General features: G+C 35.5%; 2 non-coding genes across 2 annotated transcripts; both read right to left on the reverse strand.

Annotated features, from left to right (window-relative positions):
* Positions 1–1,161: 1,161 nt before the first annotated feature.
* Positions 1,162–1,268, reverse strand: LOC112101648. The gene has a single exon (XR_002907666.1). It is a non-coding gene; the product is annotated as a small nucleolar RNA R71 (small nucleolar RNA).
* A 13,955-nt stretch (positions 1,269–15,223) lies between these two features.
* LOC112095561 lies at positions 15,224–15,330 on the reverse strand. Its single transcript, XR_002903940.1, has one exon. It is a non-coding gene; the product is annotated as a small nucleolar RNA R71 (small nucleolar RNA).
* Positions 15,331–22,469: the final 7,139 nt, after the last annotated feature.

Consider the following 22,469-nt stretch of genomic DNA (forward strand, 5'->3'; position numbering starts at 1 on the left):
TGAGCAACTGGTCATTGTTAGTAGATTTAAAGGTATGAGATATCCAACATGCGATAGCTGCGGATGCAGATTTGTTCTACCTAGTGCTGCAGCACTTATCATAACAACCAGTGCTAATTTGGTAATCAACAGTCACCCCATTAGGAGAATTTGATCATTCAACTACTATATTCTCAATTGAACCTTGGACAAATTTAATTAAGTTTATTTTATTTCGATATTGCTTTAATTCCCATCTCTCACAATTATTATTTACGATAGAATTATTTGGCAATTGTTTATTTCGGTCTTTAGTTGACGTGCATTATTGTGATTGTTTTAGCATTTTGAGTAACATCAATCCCTGTGGAGATGATCTTGAACACTTATCATTTTATTACTTGTTGTGTATACTTGCACATTGGCATTGATAATAATTGATTATATAAATCAACCAACAAGTTTTTGGCGTCGTTGCCGGGGATTGATTGTTTATTTTTGGAGTGTGAAGTAAATTGCGATAGCACCAAACTTAACTCAATTAATTCTATTGATTGGCAGATCAGTACGTGCATGCACAAAAATAAATATGAGGTATTCCAAGTCGATCCTGAGATTGAAAGGACTATTAGGAGATTGCGAAGAGAACAAAGAAATTCAAAGACTGCTTCAGGCATGAATAACTTGCAAGATGAGGGAAATTTAAACCCTCATGGACCTTTACAGCCAGCAAACATTCAAGAAGAGTGGAATGAATATGCTAACGGGAGATAGCTAGGAAATAACAATATTATTTACATGGCAGACGACATGGACCGAGCTATACGAGGTTATGCTGTGCTAACTCCTCAAGTTGTCCATCCTGGCATCATCAGACCTGAAGTAGATGCTGCCAACTTTGAGTTAAAACCAGTGATGTTTCAAATGTTGCAAACAGTTGGGCAATTCAATGAATTGCCAAATGAAGATCCTCATCTCCATCTTAAATTGTTCTTGGAAGTAAGTGATGCTTTCAAAATTGCTGGAGCAACGCAAGATGCCTTAAGGCTGAGGCTTTTTCCTTATTCCTTAAGGGATCGAGTAAGAGCATGGTTAAATTAATTACCATCTGATTCCATCACTACATGGAATTAATTGGCTGATAAATTCATAATGAAATATTTCCTACCGACAAAGAATGCGAAATTACGGAATTAGATTATCTCCTTCCATCAAATTGAAGATGAAAGTTTGTACAAGGCTTGGGAAAGGTTCAAGGAATTGCTCAGAAGGTGTCCTCATCATGGTATTCCTTGTTGCATTCAATTGGAAACTTTCTACAATGGGTTGAATTCGAGTACAATGTTAATGGTGGATGCTTCAGCAAATGGAGCTCTATTATCCAAATCCTACACTGAAGCTTATGAGATTTTGGAGAGAATTGCCAATAATAACTACCAGTGGCTTTCAGCTAGGCAACTAGTAGCAAAAGGATCAGCAGGGGTACATAGCATTGATGCAATTACAGCCTTATCAGCTCAAGTAACTTTATTGACTAACATGGTAAAAGCCATGACAGCTTCTCCAGCGACAGTAAAGCAAGTTAGTGAACTTTCTTGTGTCTATTGTGGTGAAGATCATGATTTCGATAATTGCCTTGAAATCCAGCCTCAGTAAATTATGTGGGTAACTTTAATCGACAACCTCAGAACCAACCCATATTCAAATACTTACAACCCATGTTGGAAATAACACCCTAATTTCTCATGGAGCAATCAGAATCGAAATGCTCCAACATTGAATGGACTAAGTAGAAACACACAACCACAGCCACCTGGTTTTCATCAACAAAGTCAAGGGCAAAAGCATATCAGTCAGGATCCAATCACTTCATTGGAAGTATTAATCAAGGAGTACATTGCAAAGAATGAAGCAATTGTGCAGAGTCAAGTTGTGTCCTTGAGAAATCTTGAGAACTAAATGGGACAATTAGCTATAGCAATGAGCAGCAGAACTCAAGGAAGTTTACCTAGCAACACAGAAGATCATAGGAGAGAGAGCAAAGAACACTGTAAAGTGATTAGTCCGAGATCTGGAAAGCATGTTGATATCCCAGTTGAGGTGACCAAAAATAGGATGGAAGGCATTTCAGCTTAAAAACCAACTCAAAAGGGAAGCATGTTACAACAGACTCCTCATCAAGACACTGATGCAAGGGACCCAGCTACAGCAACTGCAAAAGAAAATCAACCAGATCTTGCTGAAAAAGAAGTTACAACACCAGTAGCCACAACCTGCACCAACTTAAACAAACAGAGTTTGGTACCTCCTGAATCTAACCAGCAGTTTAGACATCCACCACCCTTCCCTCAAAGGTTCCAGAAACAAAAACAAGACAAGCAGTTCAGTAAATTCCTAGAAGTGTTGAAGCAACTGCACATAAACATACCTTTTGTGGAAGCTTTGGAGCAAATGCCAAATTATGTAAAATTTCTAAAAGATATCTTGGCACGAAAAAGAAGGCTGAGAGAGTTTGAAACTGTTGCTCTAACACAGGAAAGCAGCCATATGCTTCAGAGTAAAATTCCCACAAAATTGAAAGATCCAGGGAGTTTTACAATACCCTGCTCTATAGGGAATAGGTATGCTGGCAGAGCACTTTGTGATTTGGGAGCTAGTATCAACTTGATGCCATTATCTGTATTTAAGCAGCTTGGAGTAGGAGAGTGCAGACCAACAACTGTCACTTTGCAATTAGCTGACAGATCCCATGCATATCCTGAAGGAAAGATAGATGATGTATTGGTGAAGGTTGACAAATTCATTTTTCTAATGGATTTTATTGTGCTGGACTTTGAAGCTAACAAAGAGGTACCCATTATACTTGGCAGACCTTTTCTAGCCACTGAAAAGACTTTGATAGATGTGCAGAAAGGAGAGCTGACCATGAGAGTGAATGATTAGCAAGTCACATTCAATGTACTAGAGGCTATGAGAAACCCTGATGAAATAAAAGATTGCAATTTCCTAAGTGTAGTGGATCTTGTTGTAGCAGACGGACTGGACAGATGCTACAGTAATATACTTAACAAAGTCACCACCTTTGAGGAGGTTAAAGAGGAAAATGTTGCAGCAAATCAAACAGATTGGATGGACAAACAGCAATCTAATGGGCACAACAGGGTTATTGAACACTTGAATCTTTCAGACAGGGAAGTAAAAATAACTTTACCATCTTTTGAATCACCCCCTAGTTTTAAATTAAAATTGTTACCTTCACATTTAAAGTATGCTTATCTTGGTCAAAACAACACACTCCCTGTAATCATTTTTTCTACTTTGGATGCAGGTCAAGAACAAAGCCTAGTAGATTTGCTGGGAAAATACAGAAGAGCAATTGGATGGACCATGGCAGATATAAAGGGTATCAGCCCATCAATATGTATGCATAAGATCCTTTTAGAAGACTGTTCCAGCAATTCGGTGGAGCACCAGAGAAGGCTGAATCCTATTATGAAAGAAGTGGTGAAGAAAGAAATCATCAAATGGTTAGATGCTGGAATCATATACCAAATATCAGACAGTTCATGGGTAAGCCTAGTTCAGTGTGTTCCAAAGAAAAGAGGGATAACAGTAATGGCTAATGAAAAGAATGAACTTATTCCTACAAGGACAGTGACTAGATGGAGGGTGTGTATGGATTATAAGAAGCTCAACAAAGCAACAAGGAAAGACCATTTCCCATTTCCATTCATATATCAGATGCTGGACAAACTTGCTGGAAAACAATACTACTGTTTCTTATATTGGTATTCAGGCTACAACCAGATTGCTATAGCACCAGAGGATCAAGAGAAGACTACATTTACTTGTCCTTATAGAACATTTGCCTTCAGAAGAATGCCATTTGGGCTATGCAATGCTCCAGTAACTTTTCAGAGATGCATGATGTCTATATTTTCTGATATGGTAGAGCAGACTTTGGAAATTTTCATGGATGATTTTTCAGTTTTTGGAGAGACATATGGTAATTGTTTACACAACTTGGAAGAAGTTCTTAAAAGATGTGAGATGACCAACTTAGTACTTAATTGGGAGAAGTGTCATTTCATTGTGCAAGAAGGAATAGTGCTGGGTCACAAGATATCCAAGGATGGTATTGAGGTAGATAAAGCCAAGATAGAGGTAATAGATAAACTGCCACCCCTAACCTCAGTAAAGGGTATTAGGAGTTTTCTGGGTCATGCTGGATTCTACAGAAGATTCATCAAGGATTTTTCCAGAGTAGCCAAGCCTCTATGTTCATTGCTGGAGCATGATAAACCATTTCACTTTGACAAAGAATGCCTTCAAGCATTTGGAGAATTAAAGAAAGCCTTGATCACTGCTCCAGTAGTTATATCTACAGATTGGAATTTACCATTTGAATTGATGTGATGCTAGTGATCATTCTGTGGGAGCAGTATTAGGGCAAAGAAAGAATAAGGTTTTTCATTCCATATATTTTGCAAGCAAAACTCTTACTCTAACTCAGATCAATTACACCACTACAGAGAAAGAGTTGCTGGCAGTAGTTTTTGCTTTTGACAAATTCAGAGCTTACCTGGTAGGTACTAAAGTAACTATTTACATAGACCATGCAGCCATCAAATATTTAATTTCAAAGAAGGATGCCAAACCAAGACTAATCAGATGGATCTTATTGCTTTAAGAATTTGATCTGGAAATTAAAGATAGAAAGGGGACTGAGAATCAAGTGGCATACCACTTGTCACGGTTGGAAACAGACACTAGTACATTGACAAGGAAGGGCATCACTGAAACTTTTCCTGATGAACAGTTGTTAGCAGTACAACAAGCATAGATGCTGCAGCAGTTAGAATCTCCATGGTATGCAGACTTTGCTAACTATCTAGTAAGTGGGTTACTACCACATGAGCTGAAGTTTCAAGAGAAAAAGAAATTTCTTCATGATGTTAGAAACTACCAGTGGGATGACCCACATTTATATAAGCTATGCTCAGATCAAGTAATAAGACGATGTGTTGCAGCAGAAGAAATGCCTCATATACTGGAGTCATGTCATGCTGCAGCATATGAAGGACATTTTGGTGGTCACAGAACAGCTACCAAAGTTATGCAATCAGGTTATTATTGGCCCACTATTTTTAAAGATGCTTATGAATTTGTTAAATGTTGTGACAGGTGTCAAAGGACAGGGAACATAACCAGCAGACATGAGATGCCATTGACCAACATACTGGAAGTAGAAGTTTTTTATGTTTGGGGAATAGATTTCATGGGACCTTTTCCCCCATTCTTTGGAAACTTATATATCCTTGTTGCTGTAGACTATGTCTCCAAGTGGGTGGAAGCTACAGCATTACCTACCAATGATGCTAAAACCATGGTGACTTTTCTTCAAAAAAATATTTTCTCTAGGTTTGGTACTCCTAGAGTAATTATTAGTGATGAAGGCGCATATTTTTGCAACAAAATCTTTGCTGCAACAATGATGAAATATGGAGTCAGACACAAAATAGCAACAACATATCACCTATAATCCAATGGTCAGGCTAAAGTGTCCAATAGAGAGATTAAAAAGATCTTAGAAAAAGTGGTGAACCCAACAAGGAGGGACTGGTCTTTACATTTGCATGACTCTTTATGGGCCTACAGAACAGCATACAAAACCCCACTCGGCATGTCTCCTTACCGAATTGTTTATGGCAAGGCTTGTCATTTGCCCCTAGAGCTAGAGCATAAAGCACACTGGGCACTGAAGAAACTAAATTGGGACATGCATGCTGCAGCAGAACAAAGGAAGCTTCAACTTTGTGAGCTTGATGAATTAAGGCTGTTTTCATATGAAAGTGAAAAAATTTATAAAGAGAGGACAAAACATTGGCATGACAAGCATATTCAACACAAGAAGTTCATCCCTGGTCAATTAGTGTTGCTTCACAATACAAGACTAAGGTTGTTTCTGGGAAAGCTCAAATCACGATGGTCTAGCCCATTTAAGCTATTGAAATCTTACCCTCATGGAGCTGTTGATCTTTCAGATGAACAAACGGGTCACGAATTCAAGGTTAATGGGTACAGGGTTAAACATTACATACACCCAGCAGCAGAAGGGTCAAAGGAGGTGTTATCCCTTCAAGAACCCCACTATTGAGCAAAGACAGAAGGTTAGGCTGAAGGACCTTAAATCAAGCTCTTCATGGGAGGCAGCCTATTGAGGAAGCAGCCACATCAAACCAATTTCGATACCCTTTGGTTTTATGGACATCTATTCCTCTTTACCATTTTATTTAATCTTGTTTTGCCATGTTAACCATTTATTTTTATCCTTTTACATTATTGCATTCCTTCTTTTCGATTTACTTTAATCTACCTTATTTTAATAATTTTAGACTTAATTTTAGTTTGAAATAAATGTGACAATTGAATTTCATATTGACAAGTGCAAGTGTCTGGTGGCAGAATTCAGAGGACAACAACCACGTGTCAGATGCTTTGGTATGGATTCTGTACCTGTTGTTGGAATGAGCAAATGGGGGCTGTAGCAACAAATTTTCCCGTTACAGTAAATTAAAGGTTGGAGCCTTCACTTACCGTTGGAGATGAAATCGTGACAGATGGACGCTCGAATATGGATAGAAATTGCGAAAACAAATCTCCGAAATCACAGCTTTAATTTCAATGACCGACAATTTTAGGATATGCACATTTAATTCAAATATTTTATTCCTTCAATTATCTCTAATTACTGTAGTTATCTTCAAATTACAGTCCACTATAAAAAGAAGTCACTGTGCTTAGTGTCCAAGCCACTATTCCCCATCTCCTTCGGAAGTCCAACTCTCCTAATTCTTTAACACGTCTTCTCTTTTGGCACTCAGGAACAGTAGCCTAACTTTGTTACAGCTACAGCAATGCCGCGATATAAGAAAACAGCGAGCCGCCTCAAAAATCCATCACGATTCCAGAGTTACCATGCCGAAGAAAAATACGAAGAATTCATAGAGCCACACAGGATTCTGGAAGAAAAAGTGTTTCAATTTCCAGACTAACTTACTGGAATTGTGAAAATAATTCATAATGCTGCAGCAAAGCGAGGATGGCTAGAGTTTTGCAAACACCCTCGCAATCATGTACTGCCAGTGGTAAAAGAATTTTATGCCAATTTGGTAAGCCCTGATCAGCACAACATCTGGGTAAGAAATACACTTGTTCCATTGGACTCTTGTGTTATCAATGCTTTTTATAACTTACCTGCTGAGATTATGCTAAATTGCGTGATAAGTTAACCCTGAAAAAGTGGACCACCATTTTCACAACTCTTACCATCGAAGGGGCATCATGGGTTAACGAGGAAGGGCGTGTAGTTAACAGGATAGATTTGAAACCTATTGCTAAGGTGTAGGTGAAATTTTTGAAATCTAAACTTATGCCCACCACTCACACTACTACGATTTCACAAGAAAGATTGGTTTTGCTATATGTCCTTGTTAGAGGGCTCCCCATAGATGTGGGTAGCATCATTGCCAAAGAAATCTGAGAATGTGCAGCCAAAACTCATCGAACTGCTGCTTTGCTATTTCCTTCACTTGTCACCAGCATTTGTGTAGCTTCAGGTGTTCGTCTTGAAGCCAGCGATGATCATGTCAAGAATGAGGGTGCCTTTACGGTACGAACAATTGAAAGAGTTGCTGGCGAGAGTGCTGGAACAACCACTGAACCAGCTGCTGTAACAGGAGCACGACGAACTCTTGGTTTAGAACAGACCATCCAAGCACTTAGCACCAGTATCAATCAATGTGTGGAAGCTCAACAGAGGGAAAATGGTCTGTTTTGGAGCTATCTACAGCACCTGGATGGACAACTACACAAATTTACTGAGTACATGAAACGCAATCATCGGAACTTCCCTGCTTTCCTACTCCAGCAATACCATTTTGACACCAGCACCACAAGTGCTCCAGCAGAAACCAATAAAGCAGCCACTGCTTCAGATGAACCAGCAGAGCAAGCTGCAACTGAACCACCAGCAGAAGTTGACTCAGAAGATGCTGAACTATCTGACCCACCTGAGGATGAAGGTGACAAATCTGAGACGGATAGCTCACCCTCAGAGGTAGAGGATAATTCAGAGCATGAACATGAGGAACCACCCATCCCCACCTAGTCCAAAACTAGGAAGCAGTGCATTATTCAAGAAGAAGAGGAAGAAGACCTTGACGTGGAACCTCCTATTCCAATATTTGTAGGTAAAGGAAAGGCCAAGGATAAAGCAAAAATGGCAACACCTCCAGCCTCTGACAATGAAATGGAGTAAGTTGATGCTGAGTTAGCTGGTGTAGCAGCTAGAGCCATGCATACTACTGAGCAAGCCAAGCAACTACTTGAGGTAATAGCTGCCATCACAGCCGAGGGCCAGGCAGCTGACGCATTGACTCAAAAGACTCCACAGCCAAGTCCTAGCCAGCCTATCCGCACCAGTCCAAGACAACCCAGCAAACGAAAAGGCAATACATCTGCGGGTATTGCTATAGCAACCCCAGCCACAACTCCTCTCACTAGCCCTGCAGCGAAAAAGACAAAGACATTGCCAGCTACCTCCCTAAAGGCTTCACCAAAGGATAAGCTGCGAAGTGCATCCAAGAAGCGCTGATAACATCACATTATGGGCTGCAGTCCCCACCACAGGGGAGTACTTTTCTCTCACTAGTTTTCTTCTTGTTAAAAAAAAAAGAGTTGTTTGTCCATTTGTGTGTTTGTATTTTGTTTGCTTGTGAGGACACATCATCTCTCAAGTTTGGGGGGGTTGTTTCAGAATGCATGTGTGTTATGTATGTGTTTATGTTTGTGTTGTGTGAAGCTCTATTATCTGTTATTTGTGTATGGATTTGAAGACCTAATGAAGATAAATTGAGTGCTATTAAGTATTTATGAGAATACCAAGTAGAGATAGTTATAGATAAAAGTGAAATTATGTCCCAACACTTAGCCCGTGATTGAGTTGTATGAGACTGCTAGAGCAAAATCAAAAGAATAGAAAATGTCTTAAGATTTGAAGGGAGAAGTATGTTGATTTACTGTGATATTTATGAAATAAAACTCTGCTCCAATGGCTTAAGTTACTGAGTAACCAGATCTGAGTATGCACCCCATATGCAGAAATGTGTAAAAAAGTAGCGAGAGTTATGACCAGTTCTGTAGCATATATATGTATAAAGAAGAAAAAGTCCTATGTCTAAGGCATTGAGTAGCCAGGTCTGTTCATGACCCCCATGTTCAGCCTTGAGTTAAAGATACCTCGAGATAAGATTATACTACAGATATTACTGCAGCAACTCTGATCTAGGCATGGCTTGAGTAATTGGGTGCCATCATAACAAGTGATTGACATTCACATGAAAAATAAATGTTACAGTGAAGAGGTTGATTATCACCCAGGTTATCAATATTAAAGCTGTCACAGTTTGAATATGTGAAATTTACGTTACCCCTTGTAAGAATGAAGTATATCACTGCAGAAATTTCTGCAGCCCTGTGGTAATGTTATAGCATATCTAGAATTCAATCACAAAGGCAGCACACACACAATATGGACAGAAAGAAGCTTAAGTCTAGAACTGATTTGCTGTGGGCATTTTGTATGATTGGGATTATGATATGAAGGTGGAAGAATCTTTGCAAATTTGATAAAAGAGCTGAAGTTGTGTGCATGTTTGTTTGCGGGAAATGTTAGTGTGTATCATTGCTTGAGGACAAGCAATAGTTTAAGTTTGGGGGTGTGATAACTCTAGGAAATGAGAGTTATTACATCTATTCTAGACTTGAATAAAAGCCATTTAGAAAGCAAATAATGTATTTTGATTACATTTTGGTGAACTTTTGCATAAACATTCATTTTAGTTGAGTCTTAACAAGTTTTGCTTGAATCATAGTAATTTGTGCTAAAAACAGGTTTTAATTTGTAGGTTTTAAATTCATCAAAGGATGCAGAGACATTAGATGAGAAAGATGAGAAAAGAAGATAATCACAAAAGAAGGAAAGCACAATCGAAAATGACACAAGTGCTATAGCGGATGTTAGAGCAACCAATGCTGCAGCAATTTGGGAGAAACGCGAGAGAAAATATAGGCGTGGGTCAGCAATTAAATTATAATCTGCATGTTTCTTAATTAAAACACAGGCACGCGCATGGGCGTTGGTTTGGAAAATCTAATTTGCAAATATATAAAGAAGGCATGCACCACATAGAAGCGGTGGTGGAATTAACATTCAAAAACAATTAAAAAGGCAAGCAGAAGATCAAGATGAAGGAGGGCTGTTCGGCATCATTGAAGCACCGACGAGGATCCTTAGACTTTCATTGTGCTCAACTCATATTATATTTCTTCATTTGATTGATTGGATGTATTCTGCGATCAGTATATTTATGTTTATTTTTCTCATTCAGAATATGAATTGAATTTACTTGTAGTTGAGTGACAAATAATCCAATGGGTTCTTGACTGTTCTTATATGATGTTATGATAATGCTGTAGCATTATACTCTAATAGTTTTTATGATATAATTGTTATTTCGGTTGACCACCCATTTAATAGTTTCAGTTAAGATAGAGCAGCAAAAGGGCATGTCTTAGCGGACATTATTAGAGTATTACTTGTTTTTAAATTGAGTTTCCTGGATTAGGTTATCTTAAATCCCATAAGAGCAATGCTTGAAATTAAGATTTGTGATATCTTAGACATAGGTGTTCACCTTGTAGGGTAGAGAGATTAAAGATCATAAAGCCATACATTAAATTTATGAGCAACTGGTCATTTTTAGTAGATTTAAAGGTATGAGATAGCCAACATGCGATAGTTGCGGATGCAGATTTGTTCTACCCCGTGCTGCAGCACTTATCATAACAACCAGTGCTAATTCGATAATCAACAGTCACCCCATTAGGAGAGTTTGATCATTCAACTACTATATTCTCAATTGAACCTTGGACACATTTAATTAAGTTTATTTTATTTCGATATTGCTTTAATTCCCATCTCTCACAATTATTATTTACGATAGAATTATTTGGCAATTGTTTGTTTCGGTCTTTAGTTGACGTGCATTATTGTGATTGCTTTAGCATTTTGAGTAACATCAATCCCTGTGGAGACGATCTTGAACACTCATCACTTTATTACTTGTTGTGTATACTTGCACATTGGCATTGATAATAATTGATTATATAAATCAATCAACAACAGACCCCTGTCTCACTTGTTTTGTGCTTCTTTTTTACTCGACTTTTTAGGGGTTTCAATGATTTATCTTCATTGCTCAACTCAAACTAAGTATTTTAACAAATCACATTATTTTATTAATGAAAAATAACAACGTTTGCAACAAAAACCCACTTTAATTTCAAACTTAAATGATAAAATCAATAGATTCAAAGTTTAGGTTATGATAAGAGCATAAACTAACCTTAAGAAGCTCTCCAATTGATAATTGTATCTCAATTATGCAATGCTTGTTTGATGGAATTTGTTGATTTATTGAGAGTGATGGAGTTTGTTGAGAGTGATGAAGTTTGTAAGTTGTTGAGGAAGTCCGTATTTAGTTGTGCTGGAATTGAAAAAGTGGCATGCCTTTGTAAATTTGATGAAAGTGATGAAGGTAATTTAGTCCAAAAATAGGATTTTTGGCTAGTTATGATATAAAAAACTTTAAGGGGTCAAAGTTGAAAAATGCAAAAGTTTTATGGGCATTTTTGTAAATTTCCCTTATTCAATAGTGTTCCAAAATAATATTAGAAATAATTAAAAAAGTTGATAGGACGTAATATAAAAAGACACAACAATTCATTTTAGTTTTGTAGCTTTCCGTAGTTGTTATATAATTTCGACTTCACTTTTGAATATAGTTTGAGCTTGACTTTTTTAAAAAAAGCCTTCTCCTAGTAGTTACTGTGGGATTAAGTAACCTCTTTCTATCTAACTAAGGTGATTGTCAAGCTACTTTCCAATACAATGATGGCTTCCCAACAATACAATAACTTTTTGTACCATCCTTAAGCTTTCTTAACAGTCTAATATCTATTGTTGAGCATGGTGATTTTTTTTAGAACCATCCGAAATTAATTGATTAATTAACAAGTTTTTTATTTAAAAACCAAATTAATTATTTAGCCCTAAATATAACTATTAGAAAATCACTTAGTCACATCCCTAAGACGAATATTAATAAAATTAAATTCTATCAAAACACTGTTACTAAATTATCCCTATCACAAGATCTTTAAAATCAAGATAACTTAGAACATGAGCACATTTTAGCCTTACAGTCAGTTAAAATTATGCAAAAACATATATACATAACTAAACCGTGATAATTTTTCAAATAATGATAAGATTGATGAATAACTAGTTGGACAAGCCACGTTTGTTACCAAAAGCAAAGGAGTAATAAACACCTCCCAAAATAAATTTCCCATCAAAACATGTCAATATTAGCTACTTATTTTCATTTTTTTTATAATTTCCATTTGTCGGGGTGTTGTGAATTTTTCTTACAATGCTCATAAAGCAAGTAAATCCTAATTTGCATAAACTTCAATCCTCATAATTATAGAATATCATGATTTTCACATCACCATAATTGAGAGAAAAAATGCCTTGATCCATAGCAATTTTCTTGATTAAATTTTACTTCAAGAATTAAAGGTTTGCAAAATTAATTTCTCTCTCAACCCCTTTAGAGTGACTCACTTTCTAATAGAGAGAAAATTAACGTGATATCTCTTTTGGCTAGAGAGAGGACTAATTTTAATAAAACCTTTATTAGCCACTTTCCATCAAAGCAGTCAATTTTTTTCCAATTAACCAATAGGATTTCAGCCCATTATTTATTTTATTATTTAAACCCTGATTATAACTCATTCAATAATGTAGCACGTGGGCCACTAATAAAATTCGCCAACATTCTCCCACTTGACTCATGTGACACAGTCAACTTAATGGTTTGATAATAATAAATAGTATGAGCATAGTAAGAGCTAAATTCTTAATTACATTAGTCAAATCATTAAATCATCACTACACAAAAACTAATATAGATCATAGTGGTTCCACATCATTATTTTGATGTAGCTCTGTCCATGTATCACATTATCAGTTTTATGCTTAACATGACCTGTAATGAGAAAGAAATAATAATGGTCCAACAATAATGCCTTAGAGACAAAACCTTCTAACAATCATATCATCATTCATGTATATACTTTTAAATCAAACAGGATATAAAAGAATAAGAAATAGTACTTAAATGAGCTCAGAGTGTCCAATACATAAAGAGCCTAAAAACTTAAACTTAATGTCAATAATGGATTCAGTAATACCCATCTTTTCAACATGTTCACTAAAAACTTTCTGGTTTAATTCTTTTGTTAAAGGATTGGCAATCATAAAGTTGGTACTAATGTGCTCGATTAACACTCTTTGTTTCTGAACTTCTTTTTAATGGGAAGGTATTTTAATTCTATATGTTTAACACCTTTTGAATACTTATCATTTTTAGAGAAGAATATTGATGCGGCATTATCATAATAAATCTTTAGCTGCTAGGTAATACTATCGACAATTCTAAGCCCTAAAATAAAGTTCTACAACCATAATCCATGAACAGTGGTGTCAAAGCAAGCCACAAACTCAGCTTCCATAACGTAAATAACAATGACAGTCCATTTCGCACTTTTCCATGAGATGGCTCCTCTAGCCATCATGAACAAGTAGCCAAATGTGGATTTTCTTATATCCACTCAGGCAACATGATCTGAATCTGCATATTTGATCACTTTTAGATAATCAAATCTCCTATAAACAAGCAGGTATCCTTCACTCATTGCAAGTCAATATTTTCTTTGTAGTTTTCCAATGATCTAATCCATGATTACTTTGATATTTGCCTACCACCCCGACAGTAAAGTTGATGTCTAGCCTGGTGCATGTCTAAGCACACATCAAGCTTCCAACATGGATGCATAAAGAGTCTTTTCAATTTATTTGCATTCTAATTTGTTCTTTAGGTATTGTATAAGGCTGAGCTTATCCCTTTTCTGATCTGAAATAACATTTTTTTTAAAATTCTAAATCTCTCTAAAACTTTATTAATATATGCTTTCTAAGACAACCTTACCAATCCTTATACTTTATCATGGAATATTTCAATTCCAATCACATAGGACGCCTTACTTATTTTTTTCATTTTGAATTTCTTAGACAGAAACTCCTTGGATTTTATTTCAATTCCAACAATGTTGCATTTTATTTATTGAGTTTTTATTTTAATTAGTATATTACTTCATTAGTTGTTTTATTTTAATTTAGAACAAAATCTGCAATGTTAAGATTGTTGTAGCAAGTCTGATAACATTAACTCTGTAGAGATGATCTTGAATACTCACCATTATATTACTTGTTGTGTACACTTGCGTATTGACACCAATAGCATTAGAATTCTCACAACAAGTTTTTAGCGTTGTTGTCGGGGATTGATTGTTCATTGTGATTTGTGAAATTAGTTTTAACGGTGCTAATTTTTAATTCTATTTTAATTTGTTTACTTTGTTGACATAGGTGATCTAGCAGCCCTTGCATGTGCAAATATAAATAAGTTGAATCCCAGTTTGATCTAGAAATTGAAAGAACTGTAAGGAGATTGAGAAAAGAACATCAGAATTATAAGTTGCTATAGTAATGGATTATTTGCAAGATACAAGAAACTTGAACCCTATAGGAGAGATACAACCAGTCAATGTACATGAAGGTCTGAATTGACAACATGTTCAAAGGCAACTAGGGAACAACAACATTATTCACATGGCGAATGATAGAGATAGAGCCATTCGAGACTATGCAGTGTTGACTCCTCAAACCATACATCCGGGAATAGTTAAACCCGACGTTAAAGCAGACAATTTTGAGCTTAAACCCGTGATGTTTCAGATATTGGAAACAGTGGGGAAATTTAACGAGCTGCCATCTGAAGATCCTCATCTACATCTTAAGCTATTTTTGGAAGTGAGTGAGGCTTTCAAAATTGCTGGAGCATCTCATGAAGCATTGAGACTAAGACTTTCCTCGTTTTCTTTGAGAGATCAAGCAAGAGTATGGTTGAATTCTTTACCACCTGATTTCATCACTATATGGAATGACTTAGCTGACAAATATTTGATGAAATAATTCCCGCCAACGAAGAATGTAAAATTAAGGAACAAGATAACATATTTCCATCAACTTGAAGATAAAAGCTTGTCTGATGCATATGAAAGATTTAAGGAGTTACTCGAAATATGTCCTCATCGTGGTATTTCTTACTGCATACAGTTGGAAACTTTCTACAATGGTCTCAACTCAAGTGCTAGATTAATGGTTGACGCTTCAGCAAATGGGGCCTTGTTATCTAAGTCTTACAATGAGGCTTATGAAATTTTGGACATGATAGCCAACAATAACTATCAGTGGCCATCAACTAAACAAGTTGCAGCAAGAGGAATAACGAGAGTTCATAATATAGACACTTTAACAGCTGACAAGTAACCTTGTTAACAAATATGGTGAGGGCTATGACTACTGCTCCAAATACTATTAATCAAGCTGCCGAGGTCGCTTGCGTTTATTATAGAGAAAGACAATTATTTGATAATTGTTCTGGGAATCCAACCTCAATCAACTATGTGGGCAACTTCAATAGATATAACCCTTAAAGTTTAATTAAGGATTATATTGTGAAGAATGAGGCGATTATCCAAAGTCATATTGTATTTTTGAGAAACTTGGAAAATCAAATTGGACAGCTTGCAACAGCATTAAGCAGCAGACCTCAGAGCAGTTTACCAAGCAATATAGAGGACCCAAGAAGAGAAGGGAAAGAGCACTGCAAAGTGATTAACTTGAGATCTGGAAAGGATGTGCATAGTCAAATTGGTGTACCAAAAAGAAGAGTTGAGTCCACTTTAATCCAAAGAGAAACTCAAATTCAAGAAGAGCTACAATCCTTCACTTAAAAACATACTGGTAAGAATAGCTAAGCTACAACATCTGTAAAAACTGATGATCCAACACCTGTGGATAATGATACTACAACACTAACCCAGAACATGGCAAAAGAGAAGCAGTCTGCACAACCTGCTACAGCAGAACAATTTAGACATCTACCACCATTTCCTTAAAGGTCCCAGAAACAAAAACAAGCCAAGCAATTCAACAAAATCTTGGGAGTGCTAAAACAGCTACATATCAATATCCCTTTTGTGGAAGCTCAAGAGCAAATGCCAAATTATACAAAATTATTGAAAGATATTGACAAAGAAAAGAAGATTTGAAGAATTTAAAACAATTGCTCTAATACAAGAGTGTAGCTACATGCTTCAGAGTAAGATACCGTAGAAGATGAAAGATCCAAGAAGCTTCACAATCCCATGCTCCATAGGCACTAAATACAGTGGCAAAGCACTTTGTGATATGAGGGCTAGTATCAATCTCGTGACTTTATCAATGTGTAAGTAATTGGGAGTTGGTGAATGTAGACCAACAATAGTGACTTTACAACTTGCTGACAGATCCCATGCCTATTCAAAAGGGAATATTGAAGATGTATTGGTGAAGGTGGATAAATTTATTTTCCCAATGGATTTCTTAGTGCTAGACTTTGAGGCAGACAAATATGTGCCAATCATTCTAGGAAGACCTTTCTTAGCCATGGGAAAGACTTTCATTAATGTGCAAAAATGAGATTTGACTATGGGGGTCAATGATCAGTAAGTTACATTTAATGTACTAGATGCTATGAAGAGTCCTTATGAGGTTAAAGATTGTAATTTTATCAGTGTTGTGGACTTTGCTATAGCAGAAATATTAAATAGCTGTTGCATTAAAGAGGAAATCAATGATGTAACATTTGAAGAACTTGATGATAAAGATCGTGAAGCAGCTAACATAGCATGGTCAGAGGAGAAGGAACCCATGAGAAATGCAAACATTTTGAATCTTTAGACCTCTTAAACAAATCAAGAGAAGAGCTTGATGGATGTATTGGGGAGATACAATAACGTTATTAGATGAGAGACCCCACATAAGCAAGCACGGATGGTTAGGCTGAAGGACCTAAAATCAAGCGCTGATTGAGAAGCAACCCAATGAGTAAGAAGTTATTTTAGATTTTTCTTTCAACATTAAGTCTAATTTTGCATATTTTTCATTCATAATTTTTGTCATTTTGAATTGATTAGTTAATTTATTTTCTTGCAGTACATATATCTAAAAAAAAGGCTAAGAAACTAACATGAGTTGTTGTAGCATTACATACAACAAGGAAGTTGGGCAATGGTTCTCATACATCAAGACAATTTATTGTTGTTGTTATAGCATCGAAATTGATTACGGCAACAATGATTTTTTTTATCATTGCAGTGACAAAGCCGTGGAAATTTTTCTTACTGTTGAGAGTTTTGTCAAGATAAAGTTGGCAGATCAGAGTTATAGATAAGGAAGGATTGTGCAATCCCTTAATTACTGTGATAATTATCCATTCCTTTTAAAAGGCGAGAAGTAGTATCCAGGACATCATTGTTGCTATTACTGTTTAATTGCTGGAGGGGCCATGACACTAGAAGAACCTTAGCAGATAGACTAGGGCATTGTCCATTGTTAATATATCGTCCATAATATACACCACTTTTGTCAAACTTGACAATTTTCACCTTTCTATTCAGTTGCGCTTCAACCTCATTGATAAATACCTCTAGGACATCTATTGATTGATTTTTCATAAAATAGATAGATATAACTATAACGTAAAAAATCATTAATAAAGGTGATGCTTTTCTCCACCAAAAGATGGAATGTTATAAAGTCCAAATATATCGTTGTGTATAATCTTAATAAATTGTGCACTTCTTGTGGCTCTTTTCTTACTTGTGTATTTTTTTCCTTAATACTATCCATTCAAATATCAATATCAGTAACATCCATATCTGAAAGGATATGAATTTTACTTTGCTCCACCAAAAGATGGAACGTTATAAAGTCCAGATATATCAGTGTGTATAATCTCGAGCAATTGTGCACCTTTTGTGGCTCTTTTTTTATTTGCATATTTTTTTTGCTTTCATTTAATACAATCGATACAAATATCAATATTAGTAAAATCCATGTTCTTGATTTAGATATATGACCCAAATGTTTATGCCACAAGTAAGCTAAACTTTTATTCACTAAACCACATATAGTGCCAACATTATGATGCAAGTTAATAGAGATTTACCAAAAATATTATCAAGCTTTAATTTGTATGACTGATAATTCTATGAAATGAGAGTTATCATGGCACTTTTAAACTTAAATCAATACTACTTAGAGAGTAAATTATGTGTTTTCATTGCATTTTTGTTACATTTTGCATAAATATTCATTTTAGTTTAGTCTTAATAAGTTTTGCTTAATTTAAAGTAATTCGTGCTTAAATTGAGTGCATAATTGTAGGTTTCCATAAGCTTAGAATTCATGGAAGGAATGCTGATGCAATATGCTTGCAAAAATAAAGAAAGAACATGACTACAAAAGAATTGAAACAAATCTGGAATAATGCAGTTGCTATAGCCATTGCTGTAGCCGTTGCTGTAGCAACCATTGCTGTAGTCGTTGCTGTAGCAATTCTGGAACAATTCCGCGCGGGATACTTACAGAATTGCTATCTGCAGTTTCCTAATCTGACTTATGCGCGCCCTAGGCTTCCGTTTACCCTAATTTTCAGTTATGAAAGAAGCACACATCATAAGGAATGGGGAGAGCCGTCACCCAAGGAGAAAAACACAAAGAAACAAAAGAAAAATAAGATTCAAGAGAGAGATTAAGGGCTGCACAAGAGGAGAATTTACAGAAATCAATTGGGAGCTCAATCCTTCTTATTCTTCTCTTATTTTCGTGTTTTCTATTTATTCATGGGGATGTGTTTCATGGCTGAAACTTTGTTCTTTATTTTTCTTTTGCAAACCATGAGCTAAATTTATTTGTGGTTGAGTTATAAACAATCTTGATGGTTTATTGACTGAATATATGTGTTGTTACGTGTTTGCTGTAGCAGTTTATTTTGATAGTATTTATTTTTATTCATTATTTCGGTTGATCACCCATTTAATGATACAAGTTAGGAGAGAGCTGCAAAAGGGCCTATCTTAGTGGAACATATCAGAGCAATACTTGGTTTTAGATTGGGTTTCCTGGATTGAGTTTAAATTATCCCAAAAGGGCCATGTTTGATCTAAAATTAGTGATGAACTAGACATAGGGGTTCACCTTGTAGGGTAAATAGAACCTAAGCGTGTAATGCTATATCATATGTTGGCATAACAATTGATCACTGTTAGGTTGCATATGTTAGCCTAAAGGGCTACACATAATGTAATTTTGATGATAACAAACATATGTATTAAGTGATTTAATAGATATTGTATTTCACATTTTCACTAGTTTTTGAAAGGTAATATTTATACAAGTGAATCAAGTGAAATCAAGCTCAAGACACTCAACAGACAACGGCGAAATCAAGAATAAAGTTTAGAAATCAACGGACAAATTAGTGCGATAAATTCTTGTAAAGTCGGTATGATTTAATTGATGCATGATTTAGCATTTGAGAAGCTCAAGAGATTAATTTAATTAATTACTTTTCATAAACTAAAAGGTTTTATTTTCATAAGATAAAGTACTTTGTGGTTTGAGTAATTTGGACTTAAATTCAAAGTTTTGAAATCTTTGATTTTAATAAGTATTATTATTGAATTTCAGAATTGGACATTTTTACAAACATTTGAAATGTTTTGGGCCATACTATAATTTATGAATATTTTGGACTAAAGTGAAAGATTTTGAGAACTTTGAAAAATATGTTATTATGTTAAAAAGGACCTTTTTACGAAATAATAATATCTTTGGGGTCATATCATAATTTTAAAAAGTTTTGGAAAGTAACCTATTCTTAGGAAATTCTGAAATTGGATCTATTTGTAAAGTTTTATGACATTTTGAGCCATAGTATAATTATAGAAAGTTTTGGGTCAAAATATAATTTTAGTGAACAATGTTACTATAGCAAAATTCAAAAATAACGGTAATATCACTGTTCCTGAGCGACTAACCGGATAAATCAAGCGGCTAACCGCTTGGGCGCGGAAATTTACCTATAACGGCTAGTTTTCGGGCTTTAACTATAAAAATTCAACTGAAACCTCATTCTAAGAATCAATGCAAGCAAATATAAGATCATATAACATATATTGAGCTTCCAAAACGCAAATCATCATAGATTGAATCATTGTTGAGCTATTATTTGCATATCCACTCTTAAAGAGAGTTTTGTTGTAATTTTCAATTCTTATCAAATTGTGAGTATATAAGTGTGAGAAGCACTTAGGGTTAAGAGATTGGGGAGATAATCTCTTTATTGTAAAGGTTCATTGACACCTTGTAAGTCAATTGTAAGAACTTGAAGCCTTGGGAGGCTTGGATAGTGAAATCCTCGAGCTTGGTTGGCTTGGAGGCGTGGACTTAGGCGGGGATTGCCGAACCACGTAAAAATCCGTGTGTTTGTTTTTCTCTTCCCTTACTCTTTTATTTTTACGCTTGTTTGAATTTATTGTTTTCTATCTCATTAAGGCGTTAGATTGATTTGTTGAGCGAATTGTATTGCATAATTTTTTAAAATCCCAATTCACCCCCCCTCTTGGGCTGCATTACTTGCATTTCATTTGGTATCAGAGCTTGGTTCTCTTGTTAGGACTTAACCGTCTAGAGTAAAAGATCCATGGCAACCCAAAATGATTCAACCTTTAGGGAAGGACAATCCACAACTAGGCCACCATTCTTTGACGGAATGACTACTCGGATTGGAAAACTAGGATGAGAATTTATTTACAAGCACTAGATTATAAAATTTGGAAAGTTGTATGTGATGGTCTATTTATGCCTTTGACTAAAAATGAATTCAAGGAAGACATTCCAAAACCTTCACGAGAATGAAATGAATTGGAAAAGAGAAAAGCTTCTCTAAATTCCAAAGCCACGAATGCCTTGTTTTGTGCACTCGATAAGAAAGAGTTTCATAAAGTGTCTAGTTGTGAAACTGCTAATGAAATTTGGCACAAACTTAAAGTTGTTTATGAAGGTACGAATCAAGTGAAAGAGTCTAAAATTAGTAGGTACACTCGGCAATATGAATTGTTCCAAATGGAACAAAATGAGAGTGTATATTCTATGTATACTAGATTTACGAACATAGTAAAGACTCTAGGAGCCCTAGGAAAGACCTTTTCAAATAGCGAGAAAGTTAAGAAAATCATTAGGTTGTTACCTAAGGAATGGAGACCAAAAAGGACAACCATTGAGGAAGCTAAAGATTTGAATATCTTACCTATTGATGATTTAATTGGTTCTCTTATTTTTTATGAGGAAGATTTGGCAGCCAAAAGAGGAAATGAGGAAAAGAAGCAAAACATTGCTCTCAAAGCCACAAAATATGAGAGTGATGGAGAAAGTGAGCCAGATGATGAGGAGTTGGCTATGCTAGCAAGGAGGTTTAGAAAATTTTTCAAGAAAATCGGTGACCGAAGAAAATTTAGAAACTTCAAAAACCAAAAGGAGAAGAAAGAGGTAATCATATGGTATGAATGCAAAAAGCCCGGCCATATAAGATCGGAATGCTCACTTCTCAACAAACTCAAGAAGAAAGCTATGGTTGCTACTTGGGATGATAGCGATGAAAATTCAAGCGATGAAGAAGAATCGCAAGAAGTATCAAACCTAGCACTTAAGGCAATAGGAGATGATGATGATCTCAATGAGGTAAGTGATCCAACCTATGATGAATTGTATGATGCTTTTAAAGAAATACATGATGAGTTGATGAAAATTGGTAAAAAGAATGCATGCCTTAAAAAGAAATTGCTAGAATTTACAAATGAAAAGGATGCCATGCAAAAATGCAATGAGTAATTGAATGAGAAGATTAAAGGATTAGAATTAGAGAATAAAACTTGCATAATAGAGTTGCATTATCAAATGAAAAACCTAGCACTTCACATGAGCATTTAGAGCCACATGTGGATGATTTGAAAAAGGAAAATGAAATGCTCAAGAAAAAAAATATTGAACTTAGTAATGTTATTCTAAAATTTACAAATGTACAAAAGATGTTGGATAACATGCTTAACTCTCAACAATGTGTTTTTGATAAAAAAAAGGACTTGGGTATAAGCCTAACTTAAAGCAAAAGTATTATAAGAATTATTTTGTTAAAGCTACCTCCACAAGTGATCATAAGATTGTTTGTCATTATTGTAATCAAAATGGTCACATTAAATATAGATGTCCCGTGAAAAGGAATGCATATTATGGTGTCAAATGTATTTGGGTTCCAAAAGGAACCGTTGCTAACGCTCAATGACCCAAAAAG

Source organism: Citrus clementina, unplaced genomic scaffold (genome assembly GCF_000493195.1).
Source record: "Citrus clementina cultivar Clemenules unplaced genomic scaffold, Citrus_clementina_v1.0 scaffold_9, whole genome shotgun sequence".
NCBI classification, from domain to species: Eukaryota; Viridiplantae; Streptophyta; class Magnoliopsida; order Sapindales; family Rutaceae; genus Citrus; species Citrus x clementina.